The sequence below is a fragment of the Vombatus ursinus genome, unplaced genomic scaffold (genome assembly GCF_900497805.2).
Source record: "Vombatus ursinus unplaced genomic scaffold, bare-nosed wombat genome assembly UNPS02014833.1, whole genome shotgun sequence".
NCBI lineage: Eukaryota > Metazoa > Chordata > Mammalia > Diprotodontia > Vombatidae > Vombatus > Vombatus ursinus.
Window position 1 is genome coordinate 6,661,226 of NW_020954611.1, and position 17,675 is coordinate 6,678,900.

Consider the following 17,675-nt stretch of genomic DNA (forward strand, 5'->3'; position numbering starts at 1 on the left):
TTTCTTTCTTTCTTTCTTTCTTTCTTTCTTTCTTTCTTTCTTTCTTTTTCTTCCTTCCTTCCTTCCTTCCTTCCTCTCTGTCTGTCTCTGTCTCTCTCTCTCTGTGTCTCTGTCTCTGTCTCTCATTTTCCTCAAACATGAATAAAACTATGTGATGCCCCATAATGACTTTCTATTGCTTTTAGGGTAAAATATAATCTTCTGTTTAGCTTTTAAAGCTTTTCACCCAGTTAAACCCAATTTATGTTAGCATGCTTTTGAGTTTTTCTAGCAGTTCTTGTCAAACAGGGCATTTTTCCTCAAGTAATTTATCTTCTTAGATTTACTGAATACTGAGTTATTGAGTTCAATTATTTTTTATTCTTCTTTATCTATTCTGTTCCTCTGATCTTTCTATTTTTACCAGTGGCAGTTTTCATGATAAGTAATTTATAGTTTAATTTGATGTCTAGAAGTGTATTTTCACTTTATTCCTACTTTTTCATTATTTTCCTGGAGCTATAGATGTTTTGTTCCTTCAAATGAACTTTGTTATTATTTTATCTAACTTTGTGACATTTTCCCTTGATAGTTTGATTAGTATAGTACTAAATCTATAAATTAATTGTATTGTATTAGTGTTGTCCATCTATAAGCATTAAATATCCCTCCAATTACTTGCCATTCTTTATTTTTCAGAGAGTGTTTTATAAGTGTATGTAAGTTTTGAGCAAGCCTTTGTAGATTGACTTTCAGATATCTTATTCATTTTGTAGTTATTTTGAATGACTTAGTTTTTGTTATTGCTTTTTGGATTTTATTGTTTCTATATAGAATATCCTTTTTTATTTTTGTGTTTATTTTTTATATCTTGTTATTTTACTGAAGCTGTTAATTATTTAAATTATTCTCTTTTCTATTTCTCTAGGGTATTCTAAGAAAGCCATTATGCCATCTGAAAATATGGATAGTTTTGTTTCCTTCTTTGCTTATATTTATGCCTTTACTTTCTTTTTCTTGTCATAGTGCTAAAGCTAGTATTAGTGGAACTTCATCAACTTCATTACTTCTGGACTCCTAGTGCTTCTCTATTATAGATAATGCTAACCTTTTATTTTAGATAAATCTTTTTATTATGTTAGAATGTTACCGTACTTTGTAGGGTTTTTAGCATAAATAAGTGTCGTACTTTGCCAAAGGCTTTTTCTACATTAATTCATGTGGTTTTAGGGGGATATAATGTGATTAATTATATATCTTTCTTAATGTTGAATTCCTCGTATTCCTAGCATGAATATGACTTGGTCACCGTGATTTTTTTTTCTGAATATTCTATTGTCTTTCTGCTGGGATTTCATTTAAAACTTTTGAATTGATATTAATGATATTTGTCTAACAGTTCTCTTTGCTCAATCCATCCCTGATTTAGGCATTAAGACTATATTTGTATCACAAAAGGAATTTAGTGGAATGTTTCCTTTTCCAATTTGGGGGAATAATTTGTCTAGGATAGGTATTCATGGTTTCTTAAATTTTTTTGACAGAATTTAAATAATGTTTTATATAATTCACTTGTAAATCTGAATCAGATTTTTTTCTTCTTTAGTAGTTAGCTGTTTCTTTTTTAGTAGTTCTTTTGCAGTTAATTTCTTTATCTGAAACTAGATTAAGATTTTTATTTTATGTTATATTGGTCTGAGTATCATATGTGCATGTGTATCTATTTCTCTGTATTTATATCTACATCACTATAGACACATATGTGATAATCCTCCATTCCTTTTAAGTTCTTGGTTTTGGTGACATAAAATTGTGTTCCAGTAGATTCTGATCATTCTTTATAATTTTCTTTTAAAAAAAAACCACCTTGTTCATGATTTATTTTGGTAACCTTATTTTCCTTCTTTTTGAGTAAAGTAGCTAATATTTAAAAATAAATTGTTTGTCTTTTAAAAAAAAGTTTTTAGTCCAATTAATTCAGTAGTCTTTGTTTCCCGATTATTTTTACTCTAACTTTCAAGACTTTCTCATGTGGCATTACTTATTCTTATGCTAGTTCCTTCCCTCCTTATAAGGTTACCTGGTATCTAATGTGAATGTTTCTTCTACATGTCTATTTGTATATATGTTGTATCCCTCATTTAGAGTGTGAAGACCTTGAAAGTAGAGATTGTGTTCACTTCTTCTTTATATCCCTAAGAACTTGGAGCCATTGCTTTACATGTAAACGAAGTTAGGGATTCTGAGTGGTAGAAGTAAGGAGGGAGAACATTCTAGTCATGGGGGATAACCTATGCAAAGGCAGAGAAGCATGTAATGTGTAGGGAATAAATAGACTAGAACAAAGGGTATGTGAAAGTGAGAAATATGTAATAAGTACAGAAAGCGATATTGCAGAGAGTTTTAAGAGCCAAATAGAAGTTGTTAAATGAACAAGTAAGATGGCATATGTAAAGCACTTTGCAATTTTTAACTTCTATGTAAATGCCCACTATTATTATTATTCGAGAGACAAAGGAGAGTCATTGAAGACCTGTATTATGGGAATATCAATTTGGGATCTGTGGGGGGATGGATTAGAGAGAGAAGAGGCTAGATGCAGGTTGGATACCAGTTTGAAAGTGTTTCAGTAGTCCAGGTGAAAGATAATGAATGTGGAGGCTGTGTGAGTGGAGAGAAAGGGACAGATATGAGAGAGGCTATACTGCATTGATGAAACTTGGCAACTCACTAGGTATGGGGATGGAGTTAGGGTAAAGAGCCTAAGATCACTCCTGCTCTGTGAACCTGTGTGTTTAGGAGAATGAGGAGATTACAAAAATAAAGAGGCTCTAAGGAGGAGTAGGTTCAGGGTGAGAGAGAGAATGAATTCGGTTTTAGACATTGAATCTGAGATGTTTATGTGAAATCCTCATGGAAATGTCTAGCAGTTAGAGATTCAAGACTGGGGTTCAAATGAAAGATGAGGCTGGATGTATAGATTTAAGAGTCATTTGATTAAGAGTAGTCGAATTCATTAGCACTGATATGCTTTCAAAGAAATAGAGAAGATATCTTAGAACAGAGCCTGGAGGAGGAAAAAAAAAAATTCTCTCATAGGGAGAGGGACATGGATTAAGATCCTGTAGAGGAATTTGAAATATAGTCAGACCAGTAGGAGGAGAATCAGGAGAGAATCATGTAATAACCATGCAAATACAAGAGAGTGAAAGCAGGGAATGGTCAGTAGTGTCATATGATGAAGAGAAATGAAGAAGAACAAAGGCCAAGAAAAAGCCAGTAGTTTTACAATGATAGAGACACCATTGGTGACCTTGGAGAGAGCAGTTTCAGTTGAGCAGTGGGAAGAGAAACCAGATTACAAAGGAAATTGAGTGGGAGGTAAAAAAAAATATAGACAAGGAGTGCTGGCTCTTTGGAATTATTGCTTTCCTTTCTTGATGCTTGCTAACCATTACTTTGATAATATGTTGTAGAATTTTGCCAGGAATCAAGGTCAAGATCATTGGCTTATGTTTTGCAAACTTCATTCTTTTCCCTTTTTTTGAAAATTAGTTTATTTGCCCTTTTTGTGTCCATAGCCTTTCAAAGACACTGAAAACATCTCAGTAATCAAATCTGTGAACCATTTCAGTACTTTTGGATGTAGTTCACCTTATTATCTCCTTCTTTATCTTGGATATCAGCTCCTCGATAGCTAGGTTTTTTTTTTCTGTTCTTTCTTATCCAAAGATCACTTTCCTTGGCAAAGAAAATGGAAGGAAAATGAGTTGAGAAACTCTGCCTTTTCTCTGGTATCAGTAACAATCTTCAGATATATCTTAAGCAGAAGTCTTATGTATTCTTTGATCCCATTAGGGATTTTTTCCCCAAAAGAGCAAAACAAAATCCAAACAATCCCCCAACTTTTTATTATCTTAAGTTTTTCTTGCCCATTTAAGCATACTTTTACATTTATCCCCCATTCCTTACTCTTTTATGTATCTTCCAAAACATTTGTGAATTGCTTGTGTCAGCATATTTCCCTTTCCTACTCATCAGAATAATTTCTTTTGTGTTATTCTGTGTCTTCAGAATTTCATTCTTGAAAAATCCTACACCTGATATGTAGTTTTACTGAAATAGAAGATCAAATTGATGCTAGAAATTATTATTGATATGGTAGGAGTTTTTCTTAATTAGCAACCCACCAGCAAGGGGAGACTATCAACCAGCTGCTTACTGAAGTGCTCATGAAAAACACAGTGAAGTCACAATAATGATTTTGAGGAAACCTCATTATTGAATATGTCCCAGCTAAACACATAAGAAATAGCATAAAGGTGGTAGCAAGATTATTTTAATATTTGCTCCTTTTTTATTCCTTTTAAAGGATCAGCCTCTACCTTGTTGGCAATAAGCAGGACTCTTGGATCCCTTGAACATTGTGATGAGATATTGCATTGAAAATTTGAGAATTGAACCTTTTATGGGATCATAATAGGATTAAAATAACTTAGGCTCAACAAAGGAAGGCTAGATAGTATAGTGGATAGAGTGCCAGGCCTGGAGTCAGGAAGATTCCTCTTCCAGAATTCAAATCTGGCCTCAGACGCTTGCTAGCTATTTGACCCTGGGCAAGTCACTTAATCCTATTTTCCTCAGTTCCTTCATCTGTAAAATGAGCCAGAGAAGGACATAGCAAACCATTGCAGTATCTCTGCCAAGAAAATCTCAATGTGATCACAAAGAGTCAGACATGACTGAAAATGAGTAAACAACAGCAGCAGGCTCAGCAAAACAAAACAAAACAAAACAAAACAAAACAAAACAAAAAAACAACCCAGTCAGTTTGTAATTATTAGATCAAAATTTGGCAAAGTACAATCTACTGGGCCATGAGTGACCTCCTTTCCAACTTCGTCATATAGTTCTGGTGTATGAAAAACAAAATGCCTGACTGCTCTGCCATGATGTTTTGAATAACTAATTTGTTTAGAGCTTGTTCAGTTGTTTATCTATCTATGTCTGTTTGTCTATCTTATCTTTCCAGACCTGGTTATTTCACTGGTGTAGAGAGCTGTCAGTATGTAAACTTCCTGTTCTGATAAAGACCAGCAGTTCTTCTGTAGTATGGTTTGAAAAAAAGAGTGACTTATCCACTCTCTTAGATCTAGTTTGCATCAAAAGCAGAACTTGAACCCAAGTCCTTGACATCAAGGCCAGTCAGTCAGTAGATCACACTACCTTTTATTGGCATAGGAGACACAATATTTTCAAGTTCAAAAGTGAAATATAAAGAGACATTGTAGAACAAAAGATGTTTGTAAAACATCCTTGTCATGAGAATTGACAGCAGTAGAAACAAAGGGAGTAGAGAATATGAGGAATTTAGTCCTAACAATAGCTCCAAAATCCCACAATTTTAAAATTCCTGCGGTTTTCTTTTTTTCTTATACTCCCAAGTCTCTTTTTTTTTTCAGAAATTGTTTTTTATATCCTATTGAGTAGTGACTTTTCTCCAGGAAATTCTATCTTAGGATAATCTGGGTTTTTAAGACTTGGACATTTTGCACACCATCGTTTATACAAAAATAGACCCTTAATTGATGGAGAGAATGCTTACACAAATTCCCTTGGACCCATGGAGTCATTATTACCTCTGCTAGGATTATCCTCCCAATGTATAATTATAGTGACAGACATAGACAAATAGTGGTATATTCACTGTCATAGTCCATTTAATGCTGTGGATTCTTATCAAAGCTGCTGACCCTGTCTCTTGCTTCTTTATAGATTTTATTTAAGGCATTGGCAGCCATAGCTCAATCAAAAGCAAGGAAACTTACCTATGTCCTTCCAAACAAACTATTCAGTTTCCAAGGTAAGAGTATGTGCTATAAAGTCAAGGACTAATAATATGTGTAATTTATATTATTGCTTTATGAATCAGATTGAAAGACCCAAAACCCATGCTAATTTCAACTCCCTGTATGCTGTCTCATATCCTTGTTTTAGTTTTGAATTTCTGCTTAAGTTTCTGTTTCTTAGGAATGAGTTTTGACCCCTGGCTTTTGTACCAAGCATAGGGTGGGCATGTTTTACAAGTTCCCCAGCTCCTCTTCCTCTTTAAAAAATTTTCTCTTGCTTATCCATCAGACTAACACAGTCAAATTAATGCTTTACCCCGTTATTCTTACTACTTAATTTGGGTTTTCACAAATGCTTTTCTCCATTAGCCTTGATAGGTAGTGGAAGCTAGAAATAGGGAAGAGAGCTGGTTGATGGCAGTAGAAAACTTAAATGAAAGTTGGTGAGAGTTTGAGTGTTCTTATGTCTTTACCTCATGTCTACTTTTTGTTCTCTGATCATATCATCACCCTGACCCTATAAAGAACCTCACCCAGTCTCGTCCCAAAGGCCAGTAACACCCATGAGATATTCAGCCAGGCTACTAGAATAAGTAGTAAAGTAGATAAGGTGAGGAGTTCAGACACAGACTGGGGAGAAGTAGAAGAGAGTCATTACTTTTTAGCAATTCAGAAATATGGGTTCCACGTAATTAATGACTCTTCCTTTAGCCATAGAGCAAAAAAGGCTACGATTATTCTCTCTCTATAACCAAAGATGCCCGGGTTTGTGAAAATAAGGTACAGGGAAAATAATTTTGACTGAATGATTTGGGGGGGAAAGGAATAATTTTTTTTTAAAAGGATTTCTTAGGATTGACCTGAAGTTCCAGGTGTGACATAGAGTTTTGTTTTTGTTTTTTTTTTTTACCGTTGAAAGAGAAATATAAATCAGAAGGAGACACAAAAACTCACAAATTCCTCCCACACAGACCAGTCTACTAAAAACCTGCTTAGACAGCCCAACTATTGGACATCTCCTATGTGTTTATTAAATCCAGGGCAATTTTGAAGTTTGTAGCCAACTGGCAGGAAGGTTTAATTCTAGAGAATGTGTGCCCAGATAAATTAATGTTCAAGCAAAATGTGATGAATGAGTGTGTGTGTGTGTGTGTGTGTGTGTGTGTGTGTGTGTGTTTGTGTGTGTGGTATAAGAAGTACAGAGGACTCTCAGAATTTCCAGAGCAATGTCCTACAGGAGTTGTAGTCCTTTTTGGGGTTTCCCATACCAGGATGTTTAAAACAGGTGAGGCAGCTAAGATGGTACAGTGGATAGAGTCTGGAGTCAAGAAGACATGATTTGAATCTTGCTAGTATCTGGGCAAGTCAACCTCTCTCAGCCTGAATTTCCTTTTCTGTGAAATGGGGATAATAATAGCACTTACCTCCTGGGTAGTAATGATGAGTTAACATATGTTAGTGCTTTGCAAACCTAAATATAAATACTCTACTACAATGTGTCCATAAAGTCTCTGTGCAGTCTTAAGCTTGAATAGCTTAAGTTTGAAAATGGAATGAAGGTAACTTGGTGGTAAAGGAAAAGAATCAGTCAATTATCTGGAATATTTACAATTTTCAAGGATTAGAGATATTAGAGGAAATACACATCTACTTTACTTGGGGCTGACATGCAGTCCAGGGTTTGTGATCTGAGGGATTCAATACTGAAAGTTCAATGAAAAAGAGCAAGCCCTCTGTGATCAGACAAACACCCAAGAAAAGAATTTGCTATTCAAGAGGAAATTTATAATTAGTGGTTAACATGGACTCTGCTGATGTTTTGCAACACTTAATTGGTGGATGTCCTTTGTGATGAGTATTAAAGGTATGGACTCTGATTAAAACTCTCCCAACAAATACAACACTTAAATAGCTTTTCCCATGTGTTCATTCTTTAGTGACTGCAGATTTCCAAACTCAGAATATAGCTTTTCCTGCATTTGTTTTATATCTGGAGTTTCTCTGGTGTGAATTTGGTTTTCCTCATGTATATTTTCTGATGTTTTTTAGTATGAGAGCTGCCTGCATCCTCTCCCGCATTAATCACATTTAAAGCCTTCTCTATTGTATACACTCTCTGGTGAATGTTGAGAATATTTTTGAATGAATCCTTTGTCACACTGATTGCATTTACGGGGCTTCTCCCCATTTGGGGTCTATAAAATTTTGCTTTATCTTTTGAATTCTCTCCGACATTGATCATATATATAGAGATTTTCTCATGTAGATACTCTGATGAACATTGAAGTTTCCCTTTGAACAAAGACTTTGCCATATTTATCATATTTATGGAGCTTCTCCCCAGTGTGGATCCTCTGATGTGTATAAAAATGTAAGAGCTACTTGCATCTTCTTTTGTATTAATCAGGCTGATAAGGTTTTTCTGGGTGGATTATTTAATGAAAACTGAGGGAAGCTCATAGATCATTTATCACACTGATCATATTTATAGGGTTTCTCTTCTATGTGGATTCTATAATGTCCATAAAAATTTGCTTAATCTTTGAATTTTCTCCCACATTTATATATAGAGTTTCTCTCCATGTAGATCCTCTGGTGAATACTGAGGCTTACTCTCTGAATGAAGTTTTTGCTATATTTGTCACATTTATAAGTTTTGCCTTAGTGGGAACTCTGATGAATATGAACGATTTTTTTTTAATCAGAGAAAAACACATCACACACCTGGAACGTTCCTTGTGCTTTTTCCCTCATGTGTTTGTTCTAGTGGTTAATGCCTTGTGATTTCCAAATCATAGTTTTCATACTGCCAATATATTCATAAGATTTCTAGTTAATATGGCCTTTAGCTTGGTTATTTTGGCAGACTGCCTAACCCTTTTGCTATAGAGAGATGTAAGTCAGGTGGATGTTGACCTAGATTTTCTGAGACTCTTGCCATGGGAGGATTATTCTGGAATATTACTTTTGCCCCCAAGCTTTTTCTAGTTTATAAAACCAGTCTTTGCTTCCTTATAAGAATTGTACTTCATTCAGAAAGGCTTCTTTGCCAGATTATTGAGTGGCCTTCTTTGTTAAGTCTTGCCAGGGTATAAAATCTTTTTTTTTTTTTAAAGGCAATTGGGGTTAAGTGACTTGCCCTGGGTCCCACAGCTAGTAAGTGTCAAGTGTTTTGGTCTGAGGCTGGATTTGAACTCAGGTCCTCCTGACTTCAGGGCTGGTGCTCTATCTACTGTGCCACCTAGCTGCTCCCAGGGTATAAAGTCTTGATGGTCCAGGTTTCTGGAACCAGTCCCTTAAAGATGCATCATGTAGTTTTCCCACACGGAAATGCAAATAGCCATATTTCTTCAGCCTTGTTGATGGAAAAGTTTATGTCTGCCTAGTTCTAGGGAATCTTCCACTCGAACAGACCTGATGTGCTTCTGTTTCCCAGCTACTGAAGTTATTGTCATTCTCCAGAATTGCGGCTAGGACAGTCTCTTCTAAATACACATGCACGTGCACACATGCGTGCACACACACACACACACACACTCCTCAGTCTTTCTTCTTGAAGACTTATTATACAGTTTCTTCTCCAGTCTCCTGAAGTGAGAAAGAATTTACTGTGGGTCTAGGCAAGATTCTTTTCAGAAATTTTAAACTATCCCATTCACTGGCCTAGACAAAAACAACCCACATCATTACCAAGCAGGCAGCTGGGTGGCAAGGTGGATAGAGGGCTGGAAGGAAGGAAGAAGCTGAGAAACAAGGAAGCAAGGAAGAACTGAACCCAAGTCCAGTTTCAGACCCTTAAGAGCTATGTGACCCCGGGTAACTCCTTCTGCTTCAGATTCCCCATCTGTAAAACGGGAGTAACAATAAGCATCTTCTTCTCAGGGTTATTGTGAGGATAAATGATATAATATTTTAAAGTGCTTTACAAACCTTAAAGTACTATATTATTATTATTGTTGTTAATTATGTAGATGTAACCCCAGTTCCAAAGCCCATTAGTATGGGATTCTTTCCTCATTGGTGGAGATTAATGCCCCACCTTGGGATGAGGGCGATCTCCAAGCTTTGGAACTGGGGTTACACGCTTAAGAGTCTCTTGCTTATTCTAAGACCTGAACTGAGAGCTTGCAGCTTGGGGTAGGACTCTGGATTCCTTCCTGGAGGGAAATCACTCCAGAAGGGTAGTGAGAGAGTCCAAGAAAACCAGTAAGTCTGTAGTCCTCAGGACTCCATCACTAAAGCCACCCATAAAAAGGAAGCCACCTGGCTGGAAGAATTTTGGAATGCCGAGCCTGGGGAATAGCAAAATTTTCTGCTCAGACCCAGAAAAAAGAGACAAAGTGCTAATTATATATATATTTTTAAAAATATATCACTTGGGAGGCAAGCTGGATTAATGTTTAGAGGGCAGGACCTAAAGTGAGGAAGATCTAAATCCTGCCTTTGACACACATAAGCAGTGTGACTGTGGGTTAAGCTTCTTAACGCCAGGTAGTTTTCTAAGTCTGTGAGTTACCAGATGAGTTGTTGGAGTTGTATAGGTAAAAAAAATCTATGCATCAGGAAGTTCCTGTGCTGATGAAATAATAGGTCCAGATAAGGGATAACAGGTGTAGTGACCGAACCTATGATTTTATTGGTACAAGGAACTTTCAGGTAAGGAAACTCCCTCCACCAGTATACCTCCATAGCTTATCAGTAAATATCTACATAAAACAAGACAAAAATTAATGAATTAGATGAAAGTGTAGTTATTGAATGTGCAGATGATACAAATCTGGCAAGGTAACTAATGAGCTGGATAATAATATCAAGATCCAAAATGATATGCTAATATATCAGACTGAATTTATTAAGATAGAATTTAATAAAGATAAAGGTAAAATCTTTTAATTGAGGTGAAAAATCATCTTTTAAATTCAAGATGACAGAGGTACCAGACATGGTAGTCTCAAAAAGACCTGAGGGTTTTTAGTGGGCAGCAAGTCCACTATAAATGAGTAGCATGATATAGCAGCCAAAAAGTTAATGAGATTTAAAAAAATAAACATTTTATTGGAAACAATATTAAATATTAATTCAAACAGGTCAAGTTACTTAATTTAAATGAATTAATTTCAATACACAGAGCACAATAACAGTCTTTCAGTCACTCTCTCAGGTCCCCATCAGGATTCTTTATTTATTCTTAGTGACTTATACTCATGTGATCCCTATGTATGCTCCATTCTTCTTCTGAAATTTTTTTTGCTTTTAATTGTCTCAAGAAGCTCTTTCCAGATTTCTTTGCATTCCTCACATTCGTCGATGTTAATTGCATTGCAGCATTCAATTACATTACAATTTCACGCTTGACTTAGCCATTTCCCTTGTGCTTGGACGTTCAGGTTGTCTCCAGTTCTTTGGAATTATGTGTCATGATACTGTGAAAAGCTTTGAACAGATCATACATTTGGGTTTTTTTTTTAAAAAAAAAAAACAGTTTCAGGGCATATTGGGAACAACAGAATTATTGGTGAAAGAGGTTGATCATCTTTGTAACATGTATTTAACAGCAGTTGTTTTGAAAAAAATCTGGAATTTTAGTGGACAATGAGTCAGCAGTACAATGTTGCAAGCCAAAAAATATTTAAAAAATCTTGGGTTACATTAAAAAGGAATAGAGATCCTTGTAGGAATAGAGAAATGATAGTCCCACTGTACTTTACTTTTGTCAGAAAGGATTATTGTGTTCAGTTCTGGGCATCACTGTTTTAGAAGAGGATTGATAAGTTGTAAAGTCTCCAGAGGAGGGCAATCAGGCTGGTGAAGGGTTTTGAGTTTATGCCATATGAGGATAGGTTGAAAGAACTGGAAATGTTTAGTCTAGATAAGAGAACTCAGGGAGACATGATAGATATCTTCAAATATTTGGAAGGCTGTTTGAAGGAGAGATTAAATTTGTTCTGTTTGGCCCCAGAGTACCAAACCAAGAACAATGTGTGGAAGTTGCAAAGAAAACACTTTAGGATTGATATGAAGAAAAACTTCCTAACAATTCAGAACTATCCAGAAATAGGTGGGGCTGCCTCCCCTTACTTGGAGAAAGGCAAGCCAGAGGCTGGATGATTATTTATTGAGTATGCTGTGCTGGGAAATCCTTTAATTTATGGGTTAGACTAGACAGTTGCTGAGGTCCCTTCTAATACTTGAGTTCTATGACTTTGTGAGCATACCTGTTTCTCTACAACTATGCCATGAAATTTGCATTTTTGTCAAATTTGTGGGTATGATGTGGTATCTCAGAGTTGTTTTAATTTATATCCCTTTGATCATTGGTGAGGTTGAGCATTTTGCCAAGTAATTATTAATAATTTGTGTTCCCTTTTTTGAAAATTATTCATATTTTTTGATTATTTAATTCCTATTGACTAAGAGTCACCATTGGGATTTTTGAACATTTCCTTACACAATTTTATATCAAGTTTTTATCTGTCATATTTATTATAAATATTACTCCCAACCTACTACATTTCTGTTTATTTTAATTATATTTTTTATATAAAATTTAATGCAGATAAATACATTTCTATTATCTTCAATAATTCGTTTCATTTTCCGAATTAAAAAAAAAAACTTCTCCAAAATGTAGCAAATACTCTTCCATTTTAAAACTGTTTAACTTGAAAAGGCTACAAGCCAAGACTAAAGCGGAGGGAGAGTTGGTGGATGACTTTTTGTTCACTCAGTGCAGCCACTGAGGCTGAGATACAACAAAGTATGGAACAATTCTCTGCCACTTGTACTAATTTTGGCCTGACAATTAACAAGAAGAAAACACAGATTCTTCACCAGCCAGCACTGCACCATCCATATGTGGAACCGTTGGTTACAGCAAATGGAGAAATATTGAATGCTGTGGATAAGTTCATTTACCTTGGCAGTATAGTTTCCAGGGATGTATACATGGATGATGAGGTTGATGCATGCATTGCCAGAACCAACTCAGCCTTTGGAAGGCTCTGGAAGAAAGTGTGGGAGAGAAGACGTATTACGCTGCCTACCAAATTTAAGGTCTACAAAGCCATTGTGTTGACTTTATTGTTGTATACCTGTGAAACCTGGACAGTTTATGAGGGCCGTGCCAAAAAATTGAACTGCTTCCGTTTAAATTGTCTTAACAAGATTCTAAAGATCGCCTGGCAAGATAAGGTACGAGACACTGAGGTCTTTTCTCAAGCTGAACTGTCAAGCATTCAAACTACTGCAGAGAGCACAACTCTGATGGACCAAATGCCAAATATACGTTTGCCTAAAAGAGTGTTTTATTGAGAACTCACACAAGGTAGCCACTTACATGGCGGTCAGAAGAAGCAATCCAAGGACATTCAAGTTTTCTTTGAAGAACTTCATTATTAGTTGTGAAACATGTGAGACATTGGGACAGGACTGCCAAGTATGGCCTGCCTTCATCAAAGAAGGCCTTATGCTCTTTGAACAAAGCAGAATAAGAGTAGCTCAAAAGAAACATGAGATGTGCAAATTTAGAGACCTCTCCATCTCAAATATTCATATAGACTATTTGTGCCTCAGTTATGGTAGAACTTTCTGAGCTCACATCAGTCTGATTAGCCACAGCTGGACATGCTGTACATTGACCCCAGCAAAGTGATGTCTTTTTGGTCCTCCTCGAGCATAAAGGAAAAACAACAATAACAACAATTTTAAAATAAATTTCTCTTCAGATCACAAATCCATCTAGAATTCACTGAGGGATAAGGTATAAGATGTAGGTACAAATCCCACAAATATGTTGGGACACACATATAAGGTACATATATGGCCAGTACACACTTGTAGATTGGTAACAAAGTCCACTACTGTAGGGCCATCTCATCATATGCTCTTCCTTCTGGGCCTGCTCCTCACTGATCTTACATAGCATGACGTCTTTGTAGTCTCTGATGGGTAATATTCTCTGCTGATCTCACAAACCTGTTATTCAATGTTCATCTTATTCTGCAAGGGTTGCTGCTGTTTGCTGCCAGTTTTGACACTGACCACAAGGTTGTGGGATGTCTCTCTGCTTCCAGATCCTGTTTTCAGTTAGAGTCTTTAAAATGCTGCCTTTCTCTTTTGGGAGGAGTGGACCCTGCCATTGACTCTTTTGGCTTAAAGCCCAGAGACTTTTCTGCTGCTTTTTTCTAGAAGGCAGGTGCTTTAACATACTCACTTGTAGGACTGCGGGACCTAATAATTCTCTGTAGACTATCAAATTGCCCAATATTTCAACTACTTGGTATAAAATGATTTTCCATTGACCTTGCTTGTTCACCTGCACACCAGAGTTTCTTATCAAAACTATTATTGTGTTGAAAATCTTTTAAATGATCTTGGGCACCCTTTTTCCCCCTACCAGAGCTTTCCTGAACCAAGGCCATAACTGGATGGTAGTCTTCATCTTGCTGATTTCTCAACTGAAAAACATACAGTTTGTAAAAACTCACTCTATTTCTCTACTTTCTGATAATCCAACGCGTAAGTCTCTAGGTAGCATGAGCTGATAGCACTTTCCATGGAAGACATTGGGCATAAGTGTCATACTTTGAGAGACTGACACCATTTAGAGAAAATAAAATCAGGTTCTTACAAGCTCATGTCTCCTTTCTTTTGAGGAGTCCAAAGTCAGCATGTAGAGAAACATGCCTTGGGTAGTACAAGCTGCTTCCTAGTAGTATGTGAGGGATTAATTACGGTCTCATACAGTACTCCATTGTACTATATCACTCTAGTTTCCGTCATTGTCTCAATAGGTGACATCTGTAAAATGAAGTTAATATCTCCAAGGTTTACTTCCTCACTTCATTGCTTGTAGCTGTTCTCCTAATGAGCCCTTCATCTGTTCTCAGAATTCTCACAAGTCTTTTTGCTCTCAATTACAATTGAGGCAAAAGAACTGATTCTATGAAAGAAAGCTCACGTATACTGTTGACAACACATTCTTTGATGGAAACTGTCAGTTGCCTAACTCCTTCGGTAAAATCCTTTTTTGACTGACTGATATGTTCTAGCCTATGAAAGGGCTAGAACTCTATACACTGAGTGACAAGACCTTTCGATACTTGGGTTACATCAGAATGTTCCTGATGTTCACTAAGGAAATATCTGGCAACAGTAGGAAGGTGAACACCTTGGCTATGATATGTCCAAATGTGGCAGACATTTCTGGCATGACAGTGTTGACTGGGGCCTAAATAAGACAGTGATGGTGGTGCTAGAAATGACTAGCTAGGATAAAAAGAACAATTGAGAAGCTTTTTTGTGTAGACAATATAAATATAGTTTGAATCAGAAGGAAAAAGTAATTTGGGAAAAAATTTCACAGGAAATTTCTCTGATAGAGATCTAATTGTCAAGACATAAATAATTGTGTAACTCTAAGGATAAAAGACTTTCCTCAATAATTGTGTTCAAAGGATATGAAAAGACAGTTTTCAAATGAAGCAAAAATGCAGGCTATCAACAACCATATGAAAAGATGTTTCAAGTGACTAATAATAAGAAATATACATGAAAACAATTCTGAGGTTCTATTTCAAACTTATCAGATTGGCAAAGATGATAAAAGAGGAAAATAGCAATCATTAGAGAAGATGTGAGAGGACAGAAACACTTTATATCTTTTAAAACCAAAGATACTAGTATTAGGCATGTATAGTAAGGACACGAAATCAAGGACAGAGGGAAAGGATCCAAATGTAGCAGACTATTTCTAGCAGAACTTTTTTTGTAACAAATAAGTACAAATAAAATATATCCATAAATCATAGAATTGCTGAACATATTATGACATATGATTATAGTAGAATTTTATAGTACAATAAGGGATAAGGAAAGCTTTGTATTAACTGATGGAGAGTGAATTTAGCAGAACTTGGAGGAAAAAAGTATAAAATGAGCACAATAACATAAGTAGAAATATTTTTTAAAGACATTGGAACTATGGCAAGTACTGTAATCAGGTACTAATCAAGACTACAAAATATTGAGGATAAATTGGATCTTCTACCCCTTGGCAGAGACGTAGAGAATTGGACATGTATAATTTGTGTGTGTGTGTGTGTGTGTGTGTGTGTGTGTGTGTGTGTGAGAGAGAGAGAGAGAGTGAGAGAGATATGCTTCTCATTTGTTTTCTGGCTTGACTTATTCGCTCCAGCCTGCTCTCATACTACCAGGTCTAGGTTTCCAGAGAAGGACCACCTCCATGTGGTTACACTCAAATTCTTTAGTGGTCCTAGGATTAATCCTACTGTGGGAGAATATAGAATTCTTGAGCCCCCGCTAGTATACTTTCATTTACACAAATCCACCCACTTATAATGATAACACATTAAATTTTAAACATAATCATTTATGTCATAGTAAGGTAAAAGCAATAATAATCACATCATAGATTCTCATATAGGGAAAATGTGGGAATAACATGCCACAGTCCACATGTATGACTCAGTCACACTTTCTACTAATGTATTCAGTATATGTGGAGTAGAGTAGGCACATAGGGAAACCTGGCAGGAAAACACACAAGTGTGGAAAAACTCATATGCTTGGGGTAACTCACAACTGTGAAACTATAAACCTTAGTGTTTTCTTTGTCTCAGTAACTGTTCAAAAAGTTCCTTGATGAATATATTTCTGTTTTGAAGAGATGCTTCCATTGCTAAGCTCAGATGATCCATGCTGTACTTGACTAACACTTTACTGGATGTAACATCTTACCTAAACTGTTTGTACTGGGTGACTTCTCTGATTCTCTTCTTCCAAGATGTTCCTCTACTCAGTTGGATTTACTCCTCAATAGTAACTTCAGTACCCATCATAGGTTTAGCTGACTCCTTCACTTTTATTAGCGAGAAGGAAGGAGGGAGGGAAGGGGGGAAAGCAGTCTCAACATTACAATTCTGAAATCTGTCCTTTTACCTCTTTATTCCCACCCCCCACACCCCACCCCTCTGCTCCCCTCTCATCTTCTCTACTATCTTTCCATTACTTTCACTTCTCTTTTCTTTCTGGGTTCACACTCTGGGTCCTCAGAACAACTCCATCTTGGTTTATGGTTAGTAATGAAATTCTCATCATCTATAATCTGTGATCAGGTAAATTATATTTGTTCCACAATCATAGAAAAGTTCTGGCATCTATATTTTGCAAGTTATTTACCTAAATATATTAAATTATTAATATGAAATAAACAATTATTAATATAAAACAAATATACACATACAAAATAAATATAAACTATTAATATTAAATTATTAAAGTATTCATATGTAAGTCACTTGATCTAATGTCCTGTGGCTTATCACATTCAAATGAGTAACTGATATCTTAGAACTCTGAGTCAGACTTAATCTCAGTAAAATCTTCTTTTAGGAATGCTGAGATACAGACCTAGAAGTGGTATTGCTGAGTCAAAGGGTATGCACAATTTTATAGCCCTTTGGGCATAGTTCCAAATTGCTCTCCAGAATGGTCGGATCATTTCACAACCCCACCAATAATGCATTAGTGTCCCAATTCTCTCACATCTTCTCCAACATTTATCATTGTCCGGTTTTATCATGTTAGCCAATCTGATAGGTGTGATGTGGTTCCCCAGAGTCATTTTGATTTGCATTTCTCTAATCAATAGTGATTTTGTGTATTTTTTTATATGACTATAGATAGCTTTAGTTTCTTCCTCTGAAAACTGCCTGTTCATATCCTTTGACCATTTATCAATTGGGAATGACTTGTATACTTATAAATTTGACTCAGTTCTCTAATATTTTAGAAATGAGACCCTTATCAGAGACACTAGTTGTAAAA